Source organism: Podarcis vaucheri (assembly GCF_965113315.1).
Source record: "Podarcis vaucheri genome assembly, chromosome: Z".
NCBI classification, from domain to species: Eukaryota; Metazoa; Chordata; class Lepidosauria; order Squamata; family Lacertidae; genus Podarcis; species Podarcis vaucheri.
Window position 1 is genome coordinate 15,716,458 of NC_138758.1, and position 24,562 is coordinate 15,741,019.

General features: G+C 43.0%; 2 long non-coding RNA genes across 2 annotated transcripts in view; one reads left to right on the top strand and one right to left on the bottom strand.

Moving 5' to 3' along the window:
* The first annotated feature begins 4,394 nt into the window (after positions 1-4,394).
* Positions 4,395-10,166, top strand: LOC309523513. Its single transcript, XR_014215430.1, has 3 exons — positions 4,395-4,464; positions 6,480-6,586; positions 10,035-10,166. It is a non-coding gene; the product is annotated as an uncharacterized lncRNA (long non-coding RNA).
* A 3,158-nt stretch (positions 10,167-13,324) lies between these two features.
* The window catches only part of LOC309523474, a 383,438-nt gene continuing 372,200 nt past the window's right edge, over positions 13,325-24,562 (bottom strand). Inside the window, exon 3 of the long non-coding RNA XR_014215376.1 lies at positions 13,325-13,452. This is a non-coding gene — a long non-coding RNA (uncharacterized lncRNA). The remainder of the gene's footprint in view (positions 13,453-24,562) is intronic.

Consider the following 24,562-nt stretch of genomic DNA (forward strand, 5'->3'; position numbering starts at 1 on the left):
AGTAGATAAATAGGTACCGCTTACCAGCGGGAAGGTAAACGGCGTTCCGTGTGCGGCTCTGGCTCGCCAGAGCAGCGTTGTCACGCTGGCCACGTGACCCGGAAGTGTCTCCGGACAGCGCTGGCCCCCGGCCTATAGATGTGAGATGGGCGCACAAACCCCAGAGTCTGGCAAGACTGGCCCGTTCGGGCAGGGGTACCTTTACCTTTACCTTTAAGATAGGTGATAATGCATCAAGTAACGTCATCCCACACTTTGCAGCACATTTTCTGATTATGTTCCTTATCATGAAAAGTCCATTTAGGGGGAAATGGAGGTGGGGATAGAAAATAAGTATTGAATCCCTGTGTTCAATTGAGCAGTGTCCATATTGGTCCACCCTAAACTGGACGGCTTTGCAGAGTGCTGAATGGTTGTCCCATAATAATCTTGTGGTAGGAACAGAACTTGCCTCTCCCATCGCACATTGCAATACATCACAGAACAGGAAGGATTGTGAAAGTTGGCTAATGCTAATTGTTGTGTAGATCATGAGCAGTCAATGTGGAGCCCTTCAGATATTGTTGGACTACAATTCCTACCCTCCTTGTCCTGTGGGAAGAATTTCCGGAGATGGGGGGAGGCAAAGACTTCATCAAAGCCTGCTCCAGTATCACTTTGTCCTGCAGGGCAATCTATAGTTAACTGTCCTGATGACTGCATCCTTGATGCCTTTTTAATGCATCAAGATTTCTATATTGCATTTAAAAAAATTACTTCAATGATAATTGCATGCTGCCTTGAAAGGATTTGCAACCTGAGAAGTAGGATATAAGCAACTATAATAAATAAATCATATCCCTAAGATTGAGTCCCCTTGTACACACTGTTAGGAGGCAATCCTTACATGTGAGAAAATGCCACTCACAGAAAAAGTGGGCCTCACATCATAGCAAACATACATCAAGATTGAACTATTAGGCTGAAATTCTTTTGCCGTTTACCTGTGAGTAAGCATCATTAAACCCCTGATATTTCCAAGTATTCATGCATATGACTGTATTTTTATAATGTTGGTTAGGGCTTTATTATTTTATACACAACTTTAGGTGGTCATCTAATGTAAAACTGCAGGGCAGGAAGACCCCAGAAATGCATGGCAAACTTAGGAAGAGTCAGTAACCAACTCTGAATCCTGATTACCATGGGCTTTACCATTTAGCTGCAAACACGCTTTAAAACCTCTCAAGAGAATATATGGCTATGATTTAGCAAAGTGGCATCTGGATGCCCTACATAAATATAGAGGAAAGAACATTTTCCTGGCAGTTACAAGCCTGACTAGTAAAGTAAGCAGTTTCTCTATTGCAGCTTCAGGTGGCTCATTACAGCTCTATTGACAACTCAAATATTTTTTAGCTAAATCTCAAGATTGTTTTATGAAAAAACAACAGAAAACTTTCGGTACTCTGCAGAGATAGGAAGGAGCATAAGGTGAAATGGAGGTTTGTTTCACAGCCAGATTCCAACAACATAGCTACTTCACTAAGTCTTTGTCATAACCCTTCTAACTTCACTTACAGTGTAGGAGGTCTGATATGGTTCGTCTTGAGGGCCTCTTGAGGAAACCGAGAAATGAGTAAACTAATAATATGGGGCTAACTGGAAAATACAAACAAGTGTGTCACCTGTAGATGTGTGAAATATTCCCTTACCAAAAAATGGCCGATGGTTACAGTAGTAGTTGGTAGGGCACTTAGCTGATATCCCATAACCAGCATTGTTGTAGCCAGGAAGGAAGAGGCAGAGGGGCAAGATGGGGGCAAGGTCAGCATGGTGAAAATGCACTGGTGGAGCCAATTCAGCACTTCCCTTCAAAAAAGTAAATAAATCCTGCACTCCTACTGCTGTGTTTGCACCACATCAACTACAACACCACTAGCTTCCTCCTCTTTTTTCTGGTAGATCATAACAATGCTAATGATGAGAGATCAGGTAAGCAGGCATATTCAGCCACCTGCTACAGATTATTTATTAATTTACATATTTATAAACTGTTACAGTGGTGCCCCGCAAGACGAATGCCTCGCAAGACGAAAAACTCGCTAGACGAAAGGGTTTTTCGGTTTTGTGTTGCTTCGCTAGATGAATTTCCCTATGGGCTTGCTTCGCAAGACAAAAACGTCTTGCGCTTTTTTCTTAAAGCCACTTGAAGAGGCGCAGTTGTGACGGACCGTGCTTCGCAAGACGAAAAACATCGCAAGACGAAAAGACTCGCGGAACGAATTATTTTCGTCTTACGAGGCACCACTGTATTTGAAGGCTCTAAACCAGGGGTTGTCAACCTGGTCCCTACTGCCCACTAGTGGGCATTTCAGGATTCTAGGTGGGCGGTAGGGGGTTCACAAGCTGAATCCTCCCATCGAGCACTGGTGGGCGGTAAGGAAATTTTACCATCAAGAAAGATGCATTAGCGGACAGTAGGTATAAAAAGGTTGACTATCCCTGCTCTAAACAGTATTGAATTAGTGAAGAGAGAATTGACTTGGATAAATAAATGGAAAGAGTTCACAGAAGGTAAGTTCTCTGTCTCCTTCACTCCCCTGAAACTGCCTGTACCTTTCTTCCAACAAAAAAGTGCCCCTTTATGGATTTTCCCAAAGGCAGGGTGGAATGGGGAGTGCTGTTGGTGGAAGGGGGAATTCCTACAAATGGGGTGGAAGCACCTTTTGTAAATATTACAGACAGAGCCTCCAGGTTCAGCTCTGCTATGAGACAGAGTCTGGTGTCTGCCTTTGGTAGCAGATGCTGGGGAGCAACAACAGAACCCCACCCCCCAGCTGTTCCTTTCAAGCCCCTCAGCTATTTTGCTCTGTTGTCACATGGGTATGGTAAACTGACCTCCTGTTTTAAGCAAAGTAGGTTACAGAATCACATTACAAGTGCTGAACCAAGATTCAGTCATTGTTCAGAATGCCTGGTTTTTTGAATGAGAAAGGGATGCCACCTTGTTTTCTGTCCCAAGGGGCAAAATACCTTGGCATGGCCCTGAGTGCCTCTGCCACAAACCATACTGTTCAAAGTCCTCATGCTCCAGAAACATTTTTGGGGGTGGGATGGGGGGTGGCAAGGAAGAGGGAAATATAAGGAGTTTCCTTAAACAAACTTCCTTCTGTTCATTTGTCTTAGGAGCCAAATTTAAGTATTGATAAGAAAGAAACTATCATAACATAATTAAAATAAAGAGCAGCAGCCCAAACAACCACATGCTTGCCAAAAAAGAAACATTATGCATCATCTTCTGAATCCCAACAAAGATGGAGATTTGTATACCTCCCCAGGGAGTAAGTTTCAAAATTTACAGGCCTCTGCTGTAATTGCCCTTATTCCATCTGCTTGAGGCTTCCAGGCTTCCTGTTCCACTCTCTTTGCACATTAAATTAAAATTCATTTTAAAATATGCATTTATATACAAAATTCAAAACACACATTATCCAAAAGCATGCCTTTCCGAAAATGTGAACTACAGTGTGAAAGTGTGAAATCTGGTGGATAACTAAGTTCCGAATGTACACATAGTTCTTAGAGGTGCAGATCAGGTCTATTCAGATTGGAATTTGCAAAGATTGAGTTCCTCAAACGTCCCTTTGATGCAAGTGTGGGGAACTTTTGGCCCTCCGTATGTTGCTGAGCTACAACTACCATAACCCCTGGCCACTGGCCATGCTGGCTGGGGCTGATAGAAGTTATAGTTCATCTGTTTCTAGGGGCCAAAGGTTCCCTGCACCACAATGATGCTACTGGGATTCTGTCAACCTGCCTTGAAAAACCAGAAAAGGTCCTAACTCTCAAAACTCACAAAAAATTAATAACCTTATATATAATTGTTTAAATTATCTTCAGTTATATAATTTTCAGTATGTTTATATAACTTATACTTTCTACATGATATCGAACTAAGCCATACTTAGAGTAGATGAAACAAAAATAATGAAAGGATGTCAAGAGATGCTAATGGGTCCAATCTGAGTATGACTTAGCCTTGGAGATCATCTTTTGTTCTTCCCTTTATTTGCAAAATATTTTCTGGAAGAAAGCCTTCTCTACAGTTAGTGCCCTCCTCTCCTTTTTTTGAAAAAAAGAAACTTTGAGAAAATCTTATAAGTTCCTGCTCAGCTGTTGTGCGGGAAAGAGAAATGTCTAAAGCAGCAATGAAAGCATTTTAATATCAGTAGTTCAATAGCTCTGGGATATACCACACAAATCAATATAGTTAATAATATAACCACTTTGCTTTGCATAATTTCTGTACTGAGTACTTACATAATACATTGTTCCTTTGTGACACCCAGAAGCCACATCAGGATTTATGATGCTCCATTAAGCAATGCCCCCCCCCCCGCGCGCGCTCTACATTTTCCTTTCTCCATTACCTGTCTCTGCTGCTTCTGCTATCTGGTACCAATGTCCTGGTCATCCATGAAGGTTATTTATTATTTCTTAACATATACTGCTTGGGTTTTTCCAAATGTGTTGAAGTTTTTCTCCTGCTCTGGAGAGTAGGACTCAAACCAATGGTTTCAAGATACAAGTAAGGAGATTCTGACCAAGCTTCAGAAGAACTTTCTGACAGTAAGAGCTGTTCAACAATGTAACGGACTCACTCTGGAGGTTCATTGGGAGTTTTTAAGCAGAGGTTGGATAACCATCTGTCATGAGTGCTTTATTGGGATTCCTGCATTGCAGGGGATTGGGCTTTGATGACCCTTGTGGTCAAACTCTGATTCTGGGATTCTAACTTGCCTTATAACGTTGCAATCTGCATGGCCTCTTGGGTTTAGAGTAGGGAGGGAGCAGCAGCTCACTGCTGCTGCAAGATCTCAGAACATTTTCTTTGTTTTTATGGGTCTGACTTCAACAATATTTCCCCCTCCCTCTCCTCCTTCCTGCACCCTGTTCCCTCACGAATCACTCTGTTGGTTCCAACAACCCCCTGGGGCATATCCGTTGGAGTGGGGGTGGCCACAGAAAGAAGGAAATTTTGCATGAGGAGAACTTGTGTAATTATTTCCCTGGATTAAGGCCATGACAAATGACCAGTGGAGTGACTATTCTTTTTTGTTCATTTGTTTTGTTTGTTTTCTGAGGAGCAATGCAGAAAGAAAGACATATATTCATTTGTAGGAGGTGATGGGGGAGGGAAACAGTAACTAAATATCAGGTTAGGATAAAGTTTGGAGATAAAACATGGCATTGAAAGATTTTTGCACATTTGAATCTGTGTACACTGTCAAGTGCTGCAGCGTTTTGCACCCTCTTCTGCTTTCTTTGGTTGTTAGCACCAAGGAGGAAGGGCTGTGATGTAGACAATAGAGCAGATTTGTTTTCTGTCGCTCCAGAGGGCAGGATTAGAATCAAGGAATTAGAAATTGCAAGGAAGCAGATTTCAGCTACACATTAGAGAAGCTAAGAATGGAACAGACTGCCTTGGGAGATGGTGAGAGCTTGTATTTTAGCAGTTTCATTGCAGTTTCACTGCATTGAGCAGAAAGTTGAATTAGATGACATCCAAAGTCCTTTCTAGCTCTAACTCCCTGCACATTAGAAGGTAAGAAGAGCCTGCTGCTGCAGACCAATGGCTCATCTAATGCAACTTCCTTTTCTCACGCTGGCCAACAGATGTCTCCGGGAATCCCACAAATATGAGGGAGTAGTAGGGATGAGTACCTATTCTGGAGTTATGGAGGAGCCTATAACACAACAGAGCAAGGCAGACAGCTGCAACACTGAGAATAGCCCTTGGGGGCCTACTTGCTTTGATAAAGGAAGGATGTGAAGCCCTTTTAAGCCTCTGGCACCAGTCCGCTTTTCGTAGGTTATGCGTCCTTGAGAAGAAGTAGAGTCTCCTACAGTCATCCCTCTGGCCTGAAAATAGATTCTTCTGAATTATGTATCCTCCAAGTAGGTGTACTTTGTGCACCTCTGCTGAGGTAATGTAGGAGGCACTTGATTCCTCAAGCCCATGAAGATTCTGTCTCCAATCCTGGTGCTGTGTGCCTGCTTGCCAGACAGTTTCAGGACCAATAGTTTCCTGACCACCAGCATCAGGCTTAGAGCAGGAACTAGATTTATCTGTCTGCTTATCTGGTAGAACTGTAGACTCCAGTTCTGTGTCCTAGTCACCACAGGACTCTGAAGGCATGACAGTGTGCACACTGGCTCTGCCACCAACCTCCCATCACCAACCTGTTGTTTTCCAACCAGTAGTGGATGGTGGAGCAGTGGCACTTGCCTAATTTCCCAGTAGGTGGGTCACTGCTGCTTACTATGTGGGATGGTGGAAGGATCAAGGTAATTGGGAGGTCAACATTGTGGAAACACACTGGCAGAATACCACTTGCCAGGAGGTGACATAAGCACCGTCACTTAACCCCATAATCCACTGGTACTTCCAATTTATGGAAGGTGACTGCTTGCATGGAACCTCTTGCATGCTTTAGAACCATGGAAAATCAGGGGACTTCGGAAATGATTGCCAGAGAGTGATATCTTCCTAAATGGGATTCTTCAAAGAGCATACCACAGACGCTTCATTTCTAATTTAAAGGTAAGCTATGTAAGTAAGTGAAATCCATCCTGTATTCAGACAAAAAAAACCCTCACTTTAATGTGATAGATATGGTAGAATCAATAACAGGTACAAAATACACATTCCATCACCATGATTCCTTGTTGCTTGAAGATTAAGAGAGGCATTTTGAGATTCGCAGTATGTTTTCTTCTTATGTAACAAGCAGTTGAGTTTTAAAATGCTGAAGAAAAAAATTAAGTCACAACATTACCTGAGTAAATTCAATTTGCTAAATCCCATTTAGTCAACTCCGGAGAGCTGTTTTCTGCCAACATCAGCTGCTTGGCTTGCAGTCAGTAATGAGATTACTACAGCAGATAATGGTTGTGACTAGTTACATTATGACTGGTGGGATATTAGCAGCTACTGCAAATGTGTTCTTTAAGCAAAATGGCTCTTGAGTAGATTGAGGTAGCTCTTAATTCTTGAGCAAAAGGAAGCAATGAAATGGACATGTGTCAAGAACACCCAATCTCTTTGCTCAGTTTCATTGCCACCTTTCATCCTTCTTCGCCTGTACCCTGTTAATATCATTGGCTTGAGGAACGCAAGTGAGTGTTCTTCTACATTTTGTTTGTCTGGCACATTTCTCACCCTTCTTAGCTTAAGCACCTGGTGTAGTGTAGTGGTTAGAGTGTTGGACTAGGGCCTGCGAAAACAGGGTTCGAGTCGCACTCAGCCACAGAGCCTACTGACTGGCCTTGGAACAGTCACCAGAACTCATCCAGACCAACTGTGTAGGGGGTTGTGAAGGTAAGATGTGGAAAGGGAGAACCATGCACACCACCTTAAGTTTATTGGAGAAAATATGAGATATAATAATAACAGATAAATGAGCAGCAGTCCTCTAAGAATAATTTAGACACTGAAATACTGACTTGCTCAAGGCCACTCAACAAGCTGCATGACTTGCTCAAGGCCACTCAACAAGCTGCAGGTTTTTACATTATTCCTGCCAATGTCTTAGTCTGTTTACAGCTTGTTTGTAAATACTCAATAAACCATTTCCATTTCTTTTCTTTAAAAATTGTTATCTTGATTTCTTATTCTCCCAATAAGTTTCACCATTTCTGCGTAGCCCATTAACTTCTGTATCCATTCTTCTCTCCTTGGCACCTCTTCTTCTTTCCATTTTTGGGCAAATAACATTCTTGCAGCTGTGGTTGCATACATAAATACATTTCTATACTGTTTAGGTGGTTCTGATCTCATAAGTCCCAAAAGAAAAGCTTCTGGTTTTTAAAATAAATATGACCTTAAACATACTTTTCAGTTCATAATATATCATTTTCCAGCAAACTTTAACCTCATAAGTCATATGAAAAAAGGTACCTTCTTTCTCTTTACATTTCCAGCACATATTCAATTTGGATTTATATATTTTAGCCAATCTACTAGGTGTTAGGTACCATCTATATAACATTTCCATATAGTTTTCTCTTAAACTATAAGATGCTGTAAATTTTATATCCACATTCCATAAATGTTCCCATGCATCCATTTCTAAATTATGCACTGGCAGAGGAAGAGGCGTGCGGGGGGAGCGCATCACCCCCGGCAGCACGATCCTGGTGGGGTGCCATTGCAGCTGCCCCCTCCCGCCCACACTGGGCGCCACACCCCTACGGGCGGTGCGCCTCACCCCTGGGACACGTGTCAGCCCCGCCCCCACCTGCTCTCTGCTCCCTGGTGCTGGAGCATGAAGCTCCACCACAGATGATATGACCAATATCTATTGCCCAGTGTATCACTAAAGATTTCACATGTTCGTTCTTTGTCTCCCATTCCAATAACATCTTATATATTTTAGATATCACTTTGACATTTAACAGGTCACTTTCTAGTTGTGATGTTTGTTCCCAAACCCTCGCTTTATATCCTTTTTAAATACTTCATTTAGATGATCTGATTGTAACCATGTTGTTAACATCTCTGATAAATCCTTAAATTCTTTTAATTTAAATTATCCACCTTCTCAAGAAATATCTATAAGTTGCCCAATTTTCCATCATATTTTTCCTTTTCACTGCTATGGCTTCCAAAGGGGACCATCAATCTGAAGATTTTTCTGATAATGCATTTTTATTCCTCTGTCTTTAACTCTTTTAGAATTAAAAGTTACCATACCGTCACCTGGCAGCTTTTTGATTTTGTTTTTTTGTTTTTGCATACTTTGCTTTTACTCAAAAAATTTGTCCACACCTGTACTGACCTCATCTCCCAATTCAATCAAATTAGTAGGTTCTTTTATTATTGTTGTTTCACTCAATTCTACTGTCAAATCTTCTGGAATGCCTCTCAATCAAAGAACCAGTTATTTTGGATTTAATTCTAAAATGACCATTGCATCCAGTGTCTGTTCATGAAGTAACTACCGCTTCCAAATCTTCTTTCATCCTTTCTTGCTCTCTCTTTGCTTCTCTTACCTCAATGTGTACTTTCTTAGAAGATTTTTCTAAATTTGAGGTTTTGAGCTTTAATTCTTGCACCGTTTTCTCCAATTCTAATGTTTTATGAGATAATTATTTAATATCTGTTGTTATATTCTCAACTGATGTGGTGTTATCAGCTTTCTTTAGATAGTGTCACCCCCCCCAATAGTTCTAATCCTGGCACTTCCCAATATTAAAGTTCTAAAATCTATACTTGTGATATCTGTCTCTTGAATCACATGGAAATGGAAAGCAAAGGGAAAGGGGGGGAGAGATATTCATAAACCTCAGTTCTATAAATAATAAAATCCAGGTCGTCTTTTCATTTTCCCACTGTTCAAAATACAGTGGTGCCTCGCAAGACGAAAAGAATCTGTTCTGTGATTCTCTTCGTCTAGCGGTTTTTTCGTCTTGCGAAGCAAGCCCATTGATGGATTAGCGGATTAGCGCTATTAGCGGCTTTTAGCGGCTTATTGGCTTATTGGATCAGCTGATAAGTGGCTTAGTGGCTTAGAAAAAGGGGGGAGGGGAAAAAAACCAGCAAGAACTCGCAAGACATTGTCATCTTGCGAAGCAAGCCCATAGGAAATTCATTTTGCGAAGCACCTCCAAAACGGAAAACTCTTTCGTCTAGCAAGTTTTCCGTCTTGCGAGGCATTCGTCTTGCAGGGCACCACTGTAACTTTTCCAATTGCAGTTTGGTGGACTTAACAGAAGATACTTTCAAAAATAAAATGGGGGGAAAGCATCAAATTTTGTACAGTCTTAACTCAGTTCATTTACTGGTATTCTTGTGTTCAAACACATTAGCGGGTAGATATTTATTCTTTATTCTTTTGTTTCCACAGAAGATTTTATTTCATGCAGTTCTATACCTACGTCCGGGGAGGGGGCTCCTTTTTTCCTCCCTGGTGTGGCTCAAATTATCTCATAATCAAAAAATTATATCCTTTTAACCTTTCGAATTGGTTCCTGATCCTTTTATTTTACAGAGGTCACCGCTTTGATAATGGATCTCAAAGCTTTTTGCTGTGTGGTCTCGTTCTCGGCGTGTGTCTGTGTTCAATCCTGGAGCCCTTTCAGCTCCCTCCAGAGCTCTGAGAACTTCGTGAGAGGGTTCACCAACACTCCTGGATCCTCCAGAACCCAAACTAAAACAAGGAGGGTTTAGTAGGTGTGTTGCCTTCGCCACCTTCCCTTCTCCTCATAGCAATTGGGTTGATCAAGATGACTGATCTCTGCCGTCCACCATTGCCTGCAGCAGACCCTGAAGTCCCTCTGGGGCACTTCAGACCATTGTGTGGAAATTTTGTCTAATACGTCCAAAGAATCATCAATATGTCTGCTGGTATAGCCCAAAATTTTCTGAATACATTCTCTCCCTCATACACACACTCATCAACATGGCAAAATAAAAACAACAACAAAATGTGAAATTTACACTTCTCATTTAAAGATAGATAGATAAACACCCACACACCATTTCCCCACATCTTATTTTAACTATACTGTGTGCATTGAATACTTTCAACTAAAGAGATAACATCAAACAAACATCAAAGTTATTCCTTTCTTTTAATAAGAAATTTTATTTCACTAGAAACAAAATGGTCAATTATCTTGCATATGAGTACAAGTTATTTTTGCACAAGACAAATGCCTTGCTTGATGAACGTTTCCCAAGATAGCAGTATATTTGTCTCCAGGAGAACAGTTGATACATGAGAAATTGCATTCCTTTTTTTAAAATAGTGTTTTATGTGATGTAACAAAAAATATCACATAAAAATAGCCATACCATAATCCTTAGATCAACTATATATACAATCCAGAACAACTTGCAAAGATGAGATTTCTAAAATTCCCTGACTTCCCTCCACTCCCCTTCTTGGTTCTTTTGTTTTAAATTTGTTCATGCACATCCATAATATCTTCAATTCACAATAATTTCCAATTTTATACATTATTCATCATATTACAAGTGTTCTTCAAAATCCCGCTAATATATAATAGTGTACACAGTGCTTTGGAAATATGCAATAAATATTTCTCATTTTTCAAATTATTGTCCTCTTATTTTGTTGGGTTTCTAATTAATTAATCAATTCTGCATAGACCATTAATTTGCTTTACCAATCTTCTTTATTTTCTTTGGTGGGGGCTTCTTCTTTTTCAAATTCTGGGATGATCATGGCCCAACAGCTGCTATCAGATACAGGAGGAAATTCTTTTGCTCTATGAAAACATTTAATCCTGGATAAACCAGTGTCTAGGCTTCCATTTTTTAAAACAAAGGTTATTTTAAGCATTTTCTTCAAATCATTATATATCATTATCCAAGCTTTTAAAATAACCTTACATTGCCACCACATATAGTAGCCTCTCAAATGAGTCACCCTCCTGTCCTGTTACATTTCCAAAATAGCCATAGCGCCCCAGAGCAATTCCCACAAGGTGCTGGTTTCATCTACCACCACCTTTTGTTCCCCCTGTATTTTCCTCAAACCTCGCGCCTCTTCTTGTTTCACCTCAGTGGTTTTAACATTCAGTTCTTTAAATTGTCCCATCACCTGTGTCAGTGAATTCACATTTTTCTCCATTTGAGAGGCTGCCATACTCAAAGTTTTTATTATCTGTTTAGTATGTTTTTCTTCTTCTTACACAGATGCTGTCTGCCTCTTGTCACGTTTCTCTGCCTGGCTGGGACAAAAAGAGCATCCCAGAGCCTTGGAACAAGCTGAGACCCAATGACCAGTACAAGGTATAGTACGAAATACTTAACTAGGGTTATGATGCTGGTTATCCTGTAGGCCAGGGATGGGGAGCCTGGTGTCCAGCAGAGATTGTTGGGACTCAAACTTCCACCAGCCCCATCCCTGACATCTATGGATGAAGGGAAAGTCATAATAATAATAATAATAATAATGGCCATTTGGTGGGAGGAATCATAAGCTTCAGCTTTGGAAGGCCTGGGGTATGTGATCACAGCATTTTGGGGTTGGGCTAGATGACCCTCGGGTCCCTTCCATGATTCTTCACTCTCCTCTCCAATCTTCTAAACTCTGACTGAATAAGCATGGTAGATCCCTGAGTTTCTGCCATTGACTCATGATTCTTCCTGCAAAATGTCTTTTAAGCCCATTAAAGCTGAATGATTAGAGATCCTTTCCTTCTATTGAAGCAAAGGGGTAAAAACCTAAAACGGAGCACTTCACATGGACAGGATATAAATAAATTATTATTATTATTATTATTATTATTATTATTATTATTATTATTAGCTTTCACAAAATGTTCTTTCACGTTCTCAAATGACTGAGACCTAAAGGAAAACAAAAGCTTCATTTGGGCTTCAATGTTTAAATACTCAATGACCTGGCACTTCCTGTTTGTCTGCCATGACAATTGGCTGTGCCAATTACAAAGGAGCCCTTCCATGCTGGTAATTGAGGATAATATGGGAGTAATTATCCCTCCAACCCTCCCAGGGTTGGGGGGGCACTCCAACCGCAGATCGTCCTGATACCTGCTGTCTGTCCAGAAGGAAGAGGGGACAGGGGCAGTTGTGTGTAAGTCACACAGTTGTGGCAACTATCCAAAGCTGGCCTCATCAGCAAAGGACACCTATTTTTTAAGATAAAAATTCGGACTTAACGGGCATGCTCTGAGCCAGCGGAGATAAAATAACTTGCTGATTTAATCAGCCACTGAGAAGGATTTGATCTGGGGAAAGACTTTTGTCAAGACCAAAACAAAATGGCTTGAAATACGTAAGTGGTTGCTATCTTAAATACGAAATGGACTGTGTGAAATTTTGACTATTATTCTGGCAATGATCATTAAGGGAAAGATGAAAGGAAATCCTGATGGAGCTATTGTTTCAGTGTGGAGGCATCATCTTATTAACAGCTGGAAGGAGAAATGATTTACGATTCATGATATTTACGAATCACGAATCACGATTTATGATTTGCGATTCAAGATATTTATGAATTATGATTTAGGATTCATTATTTAGGATTCGTGATATTTATGAATTATGAATTGTGATTTATGATTACAATTCAAGATATTTATGAATTATTTATTATGAATTACAATTCATATTTATGATTTATGATTTGTGATTCATGATATTTATGAGTTACAAATCATGAATTATGAATCACGATTTATGAATTATAATTTAGGATTCATGATTTAGGATTCATGATATTTATGAATTATGAATTGTGATTTATGAATTGTGAGAAAAAGTCTTTTTTTTCTTCCTGTACTGTTTCCAAGCGATTTGAATGGGGAAATCCTTTCAATTCCTCAATAATAAGAGGCAGTGAGGTGAGGGAGGCCAGGGCCACATCCACACCATTTAACACGCTATGAAGCCGCTTTAAACACTCATGGCTTCTTCTCGCAAAGAATCTGGGAGCTATAGTTTGAAAAGGGTGCCGAGAGTTGTTAGGAGACCCCTGTTCCCTGCCAAGGAAATACGTCCGTCTCATTAACATTTTACCATTCCACTTCCCATGTTAATCAGAATACAGGAAGACTCCCCTGTGTGAAGACTCCCCTGTGTGAGTGCCTGAGGGCCCTGCTCTTGCCACTTACCATCTGGCCTGGGGCGGGGCCTGAAGCCTCACAAGGACTGCTTGCTGCTTGCTGTCTACTGCCCAGGAGGTCTCCCCTGTGTGAGTGCCTGAGGGCCCTGCTCTTGCCACTTACCACCTGGCCCAGGGCGGGGCCTGAAGCCTCACAAGGACTGCTTGCTGCCTGCTGCCCAGGAAGACTCTCCTGTGTGAGTGCCTGACAGCCCTGCTCTTGCCACTTACCACCTGGCCCAGGGCGGGGCCTGAAGCCTCACAAGGACTGCTTGCTGCCTGCTGCCCAGGAAGACTCTCCTGTGTGAGTGCCTGACAGCCCTGCTCTTGCCACATACTATCTGGCCTGGGGCGGGGCCTGAAGCCTCACAAGGAGTGCTTGCTGCCTGCTGCCCAGGAAGACTCCCCTGTGGTGAGTGCCTGAGGGCCCTGCTCTTGCCACTTACCACCTGGCCCAGGGCGGGGCCTGACAGGCCTCACTAGGGCAATTGCTGTTACTGCTGGAGGGGCACAGAGTGTTTTTAAAATGTTTTTTTTAAAAAAAATTCTTTTGAATTTTTTGTATGTGGGGGGTGGGGTGGATGTTTGGCTGGGTTTGGGGAATTTTTTTGATTTTGTTGCTTTTGTAATTTTTACAGTTTTTTGTTTGTATTGTTTTATTGGTTTTGTTTGTTTGTTTAAGGTGTTATTTTGTTCTTAAGGGGAGGGGTCAGGGCTGCCAGGGAGTGGGCCCCAGCCCACAAAATGTCTGGGGCATGTTCCAAGGGGGGGGTGCACTGGGACAACCGATCTCAGTGATCACGGGTAGGAGGAGGAGTTACACTAAGATTAGACCATGTCATTACAGAGGGGGCAGGTTTAGTCGTTGTCTGAAGACTATTCCTGCCTCCGGGTCTGGTCCTGACCGGATAGATACTAGAATCAGCAAGGATACTAGAATCAACCCACATGACCTGAAATTGCTGCTGTGCAATGCCAGGTCAATGATTCATAACACCACTGCCATCCATGACTTAATCATGGATGGAGGATTTGACCTGGCATGTGTGACAGAGACCTGGTTGGATGAAGCAGATGGGCCTGTCCTTGCCGCTGCTTGTCCACCAGGTTTATCTTACGCACAGCAACCCAGGTCAGAAGGGCGGGGAGAGGGGGTTGCTGTGATTTTTAGGAAGTCATTAGTTTGCACCAGGCGTCCTATTGGGAAGACCCAGTTTTCCGAGTGCATGTTCTGGAAGTTGGGCAATAGGGGCAGTACAGGATTTCTTTTGGTGTACCGACCTCCCCGCTGCACCAAGGATTCCCTGCCCGAGCTGCTTCAGGTCGTAGCGGATGTTCTCCTGGAGACACCTAGTTTGGTCATCCTAGGGGATGTTAACATCCATGCCAACACGACCTTACAAGGGGCCGCTCGGGACTTCGTGGAAAGCATGGCCTCCATGGGGCTGTCCCTGAATAAGTTTGGCCCAACCCATAGCCGCGGACATGCCTTGGACCTGGTGTTTACCTCTATGGATGTTGGTGATCTGACACTAAGTAAAAGCAAAATGAAAGAAGTGCCATGGTCAGATCACTTCTTGGTGCAACTGGACTTCTCTGCGAGCCATCCCCTCTGCAGGGAGGTGGGACCAATTCGGATGGTCCGCCCCTGCCACTTAATGGATCCAAATGGTTTCCAGAGAGCGGTAGGGGATGCTTTATCCCATGTTGATAGCCTTTCAGCTGATTCCCTGGTGGCCCGCTGGAATGTGGAGTTAACCAAGGCTATTGACTGTTTGGCTCTGAAGCGCCCTCTCCGATTGCATGGAACCCGGACAGCCCCGTGGTTTTCCACGGATCTGAGGACAATGAAACAATCGTTGAGACGGCTAGAGCACCAGTGGCGGATAACTCATTCTGAATCTGACCGGACACAGGTTCAGAGCTCAACGTCGAGCCTACCAAGTGGCGATAGCGACGGCGAAGAAGAATTTCTTCACCGCCTCTATTGCATCTGCAGAAAACAGCAGCAGGAGACTTTTTCAGGTGGTTCACAATTTAGCAGAACCACCTGCAACATCGGGGCCCAGTACGGACCACATGTTCTCCTGCAATGATTTTGCAAAGTTTTTTGCAGATAAAATCGCTCAGATTCGGGAAGAAGTGGACTCCACCGTGGGAGCAGGGCTGGGGTGGAAGAGTGCTAGAGACCTGTCTAGTCAAGTTGCGTGGGATCAATTCCAATCTGTTACCTCCGAGGATGTGGACAGGCTGCTTGGATGAGTGAAGCCAACCACCTGTCTCCTGGATCCTTGTCCATCCTGGCTTATAAAAGCTAGCCGGGAAGGGCTGGGCGATGGGCGTCATGGGGTGGTGAATGCTTCCCTCCATGAGGGAGCCTTCCCAGACCCGTTGAAAGAGGCGGTTATTAAACTGCTTCTTAAAAAAACATCTTTAGATGCGGCCACGATGGCCAACTATCGCCCAGTCTCAAATCTTCCATTCTTGGACAAGGTGATTGAGCGAGTGGTTGCTGAACAACTCCAGGCACGCCTGGAAGAAGCGGACCATTTGGATCCCTTCCAGTCAGGATTCAGGCCTCATCATGGGACTGAAACTGCCTTGGTCGCACTGGTTGATGATCTCCGGCGAGCTAGGGACAAAGGTGAGAGCTGTTTCCTAGTTCTGCTGGATCTCTCAGCGGCGTTTTATACCATCGACCATAACATCCTTCTGGACCGTCTTGAGGGGCTGGGAGCTGGGGGCACTGTCATACAGTGGTTCCCCTCCTTTCTCCTGGGTCGTGTTCAGAAAGTGGTGGTGGGGGATGAGTGTTCAGACCCCTGCGCTCTCACTTGTGGGGTGCCTCAGGGTTCTGTCCTCTCCCCCATGCTTTTTAATATCTATATGAAGCCGCTGGGAGAGATCATCAGGGGGTTTGGACTGAGTGTTCATCAGTATGCAGATGATACCCAGCTCTACCTCTCCTTTAAATCAGAACCAGTGAAGGCAGTGAAGGTCCTGTGTGAGTGTCTGGAGGCGGTTGGAGGATGGATGGTGGCTAACAGATTGAGGTTGAATCCTGACATGACAGAAGTACTGTTTTGGGGGGACAGGAGGCGGGCAGATGTGGAGGATTCCCTGGCCCTGAATGGGGTAACTATGCCCCTGAAGGACCAGGTGCGCAGCCTGGGAGTCATTTTGGACTCACAGCTGTCCATGGAGGCACAGGTCAAATCTGTGTCCAGGGCAGCTGTTTACCAGCTCCATCTGGTACGTAGGCTGAGACCCTATCTGCCTGCAGACTGTCTCGCCAGAGTGGTGCATGCTCTGGTTATCTCCCGCTTGGACTACTGCAATGCGCTCTACGTGGGGCTACCTTTGAAGGTGACTCGGAAATTACAACTAATCCAGAATGCGGCAGCTAGACTGGTGACTGGGGGCGGCCACCGAGAACACATAACACCGGTCTTGAAAGACCTACATTGGCTCCCAGTACGTTTCCGAGCACAATTCAGTGTTGGTGTTGACCTTTAAAGCCCTAAACGGCCTCGGTCCAGTATACCTGAAGGAGCGTCTCCACCCTCATCATTCTGCCCGGACGCTGAGGTCCAGCGCCGAGGGCCTTCTTGTGCTCATTGCGAGAAGCAAAGCTACAGGGAACCAGGCAGAGGGCCTTCTCGGTAGTGGCACCCGCCCTGTGGAATGCCCTCCCACGAGATGTCAAAGCGATAAACAACTACCTGACATTCAGGAGACATCTTAAGGGAAGTTTTTAACGTCTGATATTTTAGTGTATTTTTGGTTTCCATGGAAGCCACCCAGAGTAGTTGGGGAGGCCCAGCCAGATGGTGGGCGGGGTATAAATAATAAATTATTATTATTATTATTATTATTATTATTATTATTATTATTATTATTATTATACAATACAATACAATACAAATATCTTTATTGGGATTTCAAGTTAAGACATGGCATGAAATACAAAGTCTTTCTTCTTCCTGTTTCCTGTTTCCAAGCGATTTGAATGGGGAAATCCTTTTGATTCTTCATTGATAAGAGGCAGTGGGGTGAGGGAGGCCATGGCCACATCCACACCATTTAATGCGCTATGAAGCCGCTTTAAACACTCATGGCTTCTTCCCCCAAAGAATCCGGGAGCTATAGTTGGAAAAGGGTGCCGAGAGTTGTTAGGAGACCCCCTGTTCCCTGCCAAGAAGGGAACCCTATCCCTACCCCTGAGTCTAACCCTAACTCTAACCCTAATGCTAACCCTTAACCATTAACTAGTGCTACAATTCTCAGAGTTCCCTGGCAAAAAGGGAACCCCAACCCTGCCCCCTAATTACAGCTACGGTCCCAGAGTTCCCTGGCAAGAAGGAACCCTACCCCTACCCTACCCCTTCCCCTAACCCAACCATAACCCTAACTCTAACCCTAACCCTAATCCTAAACCACCCTAACAACCCTCCGTCCCCTTAACCACCTACAGTTCCCAGAATCCCTGAGGGGAAGCCATTCCTGTTTAAAGCGTCTTCATAGCACTTTCAATGGACGGTGCGCCTAATGTGGCCTAATGTTGCCTCCCTCATTTTCTTCTCTCTCCCCACTGCCCCATCACTTGCAATACAGCCGATGTCCACCTACAGTCTCCCTTCAAAGCTCCTTCTCTCAGGTCTGGCCATGGCCTTGTCCATTGCACACTGCCAGGATTTCATGTTCATTTCTCCAATGTAAATAGGGACGTCCTGCGGTTATCTTCATGACTTTGAAGGCTGGACTTGGGGAAAGCCTCAGCAGCTCCAGACATCCCTGTAAGGCAAAGGCAAACAGGTGAGTGGGATGGCCCCCATCCGACAGCGTCCCCCCAGACTCCTCCTCTGTTTGGCTGCCTGTTCACAAACAAGGCTTCCAAACCAGTTTGCACCCATCTCAGCCAGCGTAGCCTCGCAACATCCACTAGCCTGAATGCAAATTCTTCCGACAACCATCCACCAGCTGCAACCTCATCAGGTCCATTGCCAGACATCAACCAGCTTCAGAGCTGAGTGTCAGTCGCCTTCTAGTAGCGATCCCACCAGCAAGTAAACTTTGTACTTGCCTTCTCCTTGCTCCACAGCATCCCAGCACTGGGCGATTGCCTCCTTCCGCTTGCCAGCTTGCTGCCATGGGGGAGGAGACCACCTGGGCTGAGTGCCACTGAGCTGCCCATTTCTCTCTGGGGAGGGCAACTGCCAAGGCTTGCGCCTTGGCCCACATTTATACCCGCTCATCTGACAAAAAAAATTTTCACATCACAGTCAACCCACAGACAATGGCAGCAGCTGGGGAGGCATCACCATCACCCCCTCAGCCCTCACAATGGTGAGCACAGCTCAGCAGCAAAACATACACACACACAAGTTGTGCCAATATCTGTGAAGGCCATACAGGGGCTGAATTAAACCGAATAGCAGGCCGGAATAAGGACTTGAAATTTACTTTTTACATGCCTGCTAGTCATTTTTTTAAAAAAATTCAGAGAACAAATCATGAAGTTCAAATTTCATGGCTTCTTGTATAAAGACCTTTTTGGCTTGCTTTAATATTAGAATTTTTTCCTCTGCCATTTCAAATCTATTGAGAAGAGGGGCCTATTGTACACTTCTTAAATACTTCCCCAGTTTCCCAATTTCCTGTATAGAAATTAGGTTCCAAAACAAAGTGACCTTTCCTACCAAGAACAATGTTGTTTTTAGCCTTATCACCACTTTGTCAAGGCTACTTTGCTAAGCTTGGGAAAGAACAAGATTTTAGTAGCCTTCCATCACTCCCCCCCCCCAATTTACTAAGGTTAGTCTCAAAACAATTTTAGGAAGGGGGGGAAAGAATTTATGTTCAAATCTTTACGTCAATTTAAATCAATATAGTTTTAGTGTCCAATACAAGTAAATGTTATAAATATCAACTTAATTTAAATCTAAATTTTTGTTTTTGTTTTTGTAGACAGATATTGTAATCCTCTTCTTTCAGTCTTGAAGCTTGACCAGCTAAAATATATAATCATTCCCCAATTATATATTTTCAATGCTCTCTAAGATCAGAGGTTCTTCTTTAAGAGTATAGTCTCAGAGAGTCAATCTTGTCTCTCAGAGAGGGAATTCAAAGCACTCTTCTTTATATTAAAGTTGTAATCTGTCTCCAATTCAAATTCAAGTTCAAGTCAAGTTCAAATCATATCTCAAGTTCAGTTCTAATTCATGTCAAGTTCATTATTAAAGGAAAAACGTTGAAAATCAAGATTGGTTTTAAAGAAAGCTGTGTAGAATCATTTTATCCTTGTTACTCATTAGACTTCAGTTACACAGTAGACTTCAGTCTCTTCGCTTGTAAGAGTTCACATGCATAATATAACGCCCATAGACAGGAGCAGACTTCCTTTTTAAACTCCTGTTTTTGTCAAATTGGTAAAATTGAGTATTCCTCATCTTTGCTGTCAACTTGGAATCTTTTGGAGAAGTCAACCGCTGTAAGGCTGGTTCGGAGACTGCACTTTCACAGTTGCGTTGTTGTCTAATCTGCCAGCTTTCACCTCTTCCCCTCCACTCCCAGCACCTTTCGGCACTAAGGCAGGGATCGGAACTTTGAAGATGCCCTTTCATGGATAGCAGGACCCCTCAACACCTCAGATTGCCTTCTGAGTTTTTTGGGGGCCGTGCTTCATCTTAGTGCTTCCCCCCGATGCTGTGTGAAGTCATGTCTGATGGAGCTATCAGACCCACCATAGCGTGGCTACCCAGAAGTCCAGAAATTGCATTCCTTGTATCTATCATTTTTATATATTTCAAATAAGGCAATCTAATTCACTGCAGAAAACATGAAGGCAGTTTACAAAAAGAAAAAAAGTACAATTATTAGTAAAAACAATTAAAACATTTTAAAAATTAAAACCAGCAATACGCTAAAAACTAAACTATGCAATTTAGTACCACCAGACATTATGTTCTAAGCCTGACCAATCTTAGAACCCAGCTTCCCAAATATTTCCAGGCATTTCGGGCACTGTCTAATCACATCCTTTTCCTAAAAAAATGGACCAAAATTCATGAAAAGTGCCCTTGTTTTCATTGCCTCTTGAAGATCACACTGCACGTGTTATTCCCCCCCCCAACGCCACCAATTCTGTACCCCAAGCCCTTTGTGCTGCAACTTGATACTCTTTCAGTACCTTCAGATTAGGAAGTGAGGGTAGCAGAGCTGGCTGCAGTTTACTGGTGAGTTGTTTAATGGAAAGAACAACATGCGCAGCACTCTTGGCTATCTCTCAGTGGTAAAATAATCTCAATCCCATAAAGAGGCAACTGGTACCCATTGGGACTGTTAGAGCAGAAGGCCAATTGCCCAACAAGATGTGGAGCCAGAACCAATGACAGCCAGAGCCAACTAATTCCTGGTGAGTACATAAGGGCAACACCAAGGCTAAGTAGGAGGAAGCTGGCAGGTAGTCTCATTCTCTGGATGTGGCTAGATGTAAAAATGCAAGCATGGGGGGACGGGGACTGGCTGGCTGGAGGTAGATTTGCTCTTTTGGACCAGCCTCCACTGATTCCACACGCACCAAAACTATAAAGAAATTCTAAAGCACCCTGCAAAGAAAAATGAAGGAAGAAAAGAAATGAAGGGAAAGAAAGTTGCATTAATAGTTTGGTTCCTGCACTGCAGGGGGTTGGACTAGGTGACCCTTGGGGTCCCTTCAAACTTTGCAATTCTATGATTCTATGACAGGAATCCCCACCCCTAACCCAGTGGGTGAAATTGTAGATAAAATTGGTGGAAAAGTTTCAGAACAACAGAGCCAGGATGTCAGGAGGCTATCCTTATGGGACAAAAGCTAACATGTATTTTACTGAGTGCTGTGCCATCTGGTGAAATAAATATTAAGTTGATTAATTGCATGAGTTTTAGCCGATTAATTGATTAAATGTGCATACATTCAAATATGCCTAAAAGCAATAGCTCTGAAGCATAAAGCACACTTCCTTCATTTTGATGATGCATGTGTGTGCTGGAGCACACATCATCTTAAGAGAGGCATTTCCTCTGATGTGAGACAGATGCTGCTTGCTATCTGCAGTTTTGTAAGTGCATGTATTAAAAATTATACGCACACAAATACACACAATCTGTCGCCTGATTAATTGAGACATTTTCTTATAGCCAGGCAGGCCCTGGACCATACCCACACCCCAGCTGTATCCACTCAGCCAGCAACCCAACACTGCAATATTCCAATAAGGTCTCTTACCTGCAGGCAGGCAGGCATGCAGGCAGGCATTACATCAGTACAGCTGGATGCAGGCAGAACACACACACTCTTGCTAGCTGGGAGAGCAGATAAAGCAGGGGCCAAAGTGGTGCAAATGAGCCCTTCCCCACTGAGTCCTCTGTAGGTCTGCTCCCTAATGTGATGTAGTATAGCCTGGTGTAAAATTCATATATTTGTGCATAGCTTTTGCATACCGAAACTGCACTGCAAAATACAAGTGCGTGTATATTCACACTCGGAGTTGCATTCCAAACAAGTTTGAGAGCATTGGATTGGGTTGGCCCACTGCGAAAAGTGGACCAAACACATTCCTCCCCTATCCCTAGTGCTTATTCAAACAAGAGCAATGGCTGATGCATTTATCCAGCATTAAAAATGAGCTATGCTAAAATGAAGTATCATTTCTGTTTGTAACTCAGTGAATGAAGCAATTCCTGAGACACAGAAATGAATTTATAAAAACCAACTGTAAATAATGGTTACATTCTGTGCTCACTGATGATTGTTTTAGTTAGTTAGGGTTTTTTTGTTTTGTCTTAACACTTTTCATGTATCATGGTACTGGGTTGATCAGAGCCAGATGGAGCCTGTTCAAATGTTCATGACTTCTACTCATCATGAACATATGTTCTCAGAATAATGGGATGGTTTCTCAACAAACACTAATCCAGATTTAAAACAACAACAACAAAACTATGATGAGACTCATAACACAAGAGAGACATAAACAGTGAGATAAGCACAGCTGGATAAGAAGACTCCATGTACAGAAGCCCTGTAGCATGTTATGATCAGTAATTAGGACTCTATGTATCACCCAACTAGAGAAATTAGCAAAATGGGATTTTGATATGTCCCAACAGGTGCAGAAAGAGTTCCTACACCCCAAAGCAATTAATTTCCCACAAATATTAGTTAATATCTCTCTCTCTCTCTCTCTCTCTCTCTGTGTGTGTGTGTGTGTGTGTAATAATGGAATACCATAGGTTCCCTTCCTCTTTGTATGCTAGACTATCATAGTGCAGTTACCCAAAAGAAAACCAAGAAGCAATCTTTCACTAAGAGCAATGCAGACCATTGTACATCTTTATAATAGCATTATGGTAATAGAGGAGCCATCTTTTTTATATCCATGATAGATGTGCTATGCATCAGGCTGCCTATGAAAAACGTTCAAAAGCTTTAGCTGCCCACAATAAAAGAGCAAGGCTGTCAATATGTTTAAGAAAAAGTAAGCAAGGGCCACCCAGCCCAGGGGATGATTGCAGCAGTAGAGCCAGCACCCCTGCCAGCTGCTGCAGGTCAGGGTAGGAACACAGGGGCAGTTATTGGGGGGGGGTTGTTGTTGTTTTGTTTGTTTGTTTTGCTGCACTAGATCCAGACTGAGCAGCAGAAGGACACAAATAAAATCCCCTTTCTGTCAATATGGCATCTTGGGAGCTAGTCAATCCTCGGTGGGCTGTGCACTGTCTTTGAATTGCCTGGTTTCAGCTACCCCCAGGTTCAGAACATAGCTGTCAACCTTCCCTTTTTTTGCGGGAAATTCCCTTATTCCAGCGCTGTTTCCCACTGTTCCCCGCTGCTATCCTGGATTGTTAGATATCCCATAGACTGTCCCCGGGACAGGTGTGGCTGCTGATCCCTTATTTTCAAATCTGAAAGTTGACAGCTATGGTTCAGAACCATGCTTCAGCTGCTGCTTTGGTGAGCCCAGTGGGAGCTTTCACAATTGTGAAGCTCTCTACAAGTGGACCCAGGTGGAGGGACAAGTCTGTCCAATCCAATCTCTCACCAGGGGATAGATTCAGGGTTAGGGTTGCTCCCTAAATTGAATTATATGAGTTGAATACTATTCATCACATCCTGATTGTTCTGGTGCATGTCTCAGGTCAGAAGAAGAAGAAGAAGAAGAAGAAGAAGAAGAAGAAGAAGAAAGTGCATTATAATATATTCTAAAATGCGTATTAATAACATGTATTTCAATGCACATTTTCATATAGAAACTTTTAAATAAACAGGATGGAATAACCTAATTGAGTAAACACACACAAAAGCACCACAGACTAAAAAACAGGCAGTTTTGTCTTTAGGAACATAGGAAGCTGCCTTTCACAAAGTCAAACTATTGGTCCATCTAGCTCATCACTGTCCATGTTGACTACCTGAAACTGTGGACTGAACCTGACATCTTCTGCATGCAAAGCAGGTACTCTGTTACTAAGCTATTTCCCTTTCTTTCTTCTACATTCCTACTGCTTATTACTCAAAATTACTTCTACTTCACACTTGCCCATTTCTTACTGCCTCAAATTATGCAACTCTAGGAACTATGTGTTTTATAGACCTTTAGTTCAACTACAATTTTCATATTCAAGTAACATTCCCACTTTCAGGAGACAGGATACAACCCATCCAGAAAATTACTGTATATTTTGGAGAAGTGTATTGCCATCAAGCTGCTGCAGCACCAAGGAGACAGTAATAATATAGTTGTAGCGCATTGCCAGTTCCAATGCTTGCTTATTTCCTTTCTGGCAACTGAAAATAATAATAATAAAAAACACTGAATGAGATAATAGAACATGTGTGTTTTCTGTGTGATAGCGGTAGTCCTGGTGATAATCTTGAGAATGCC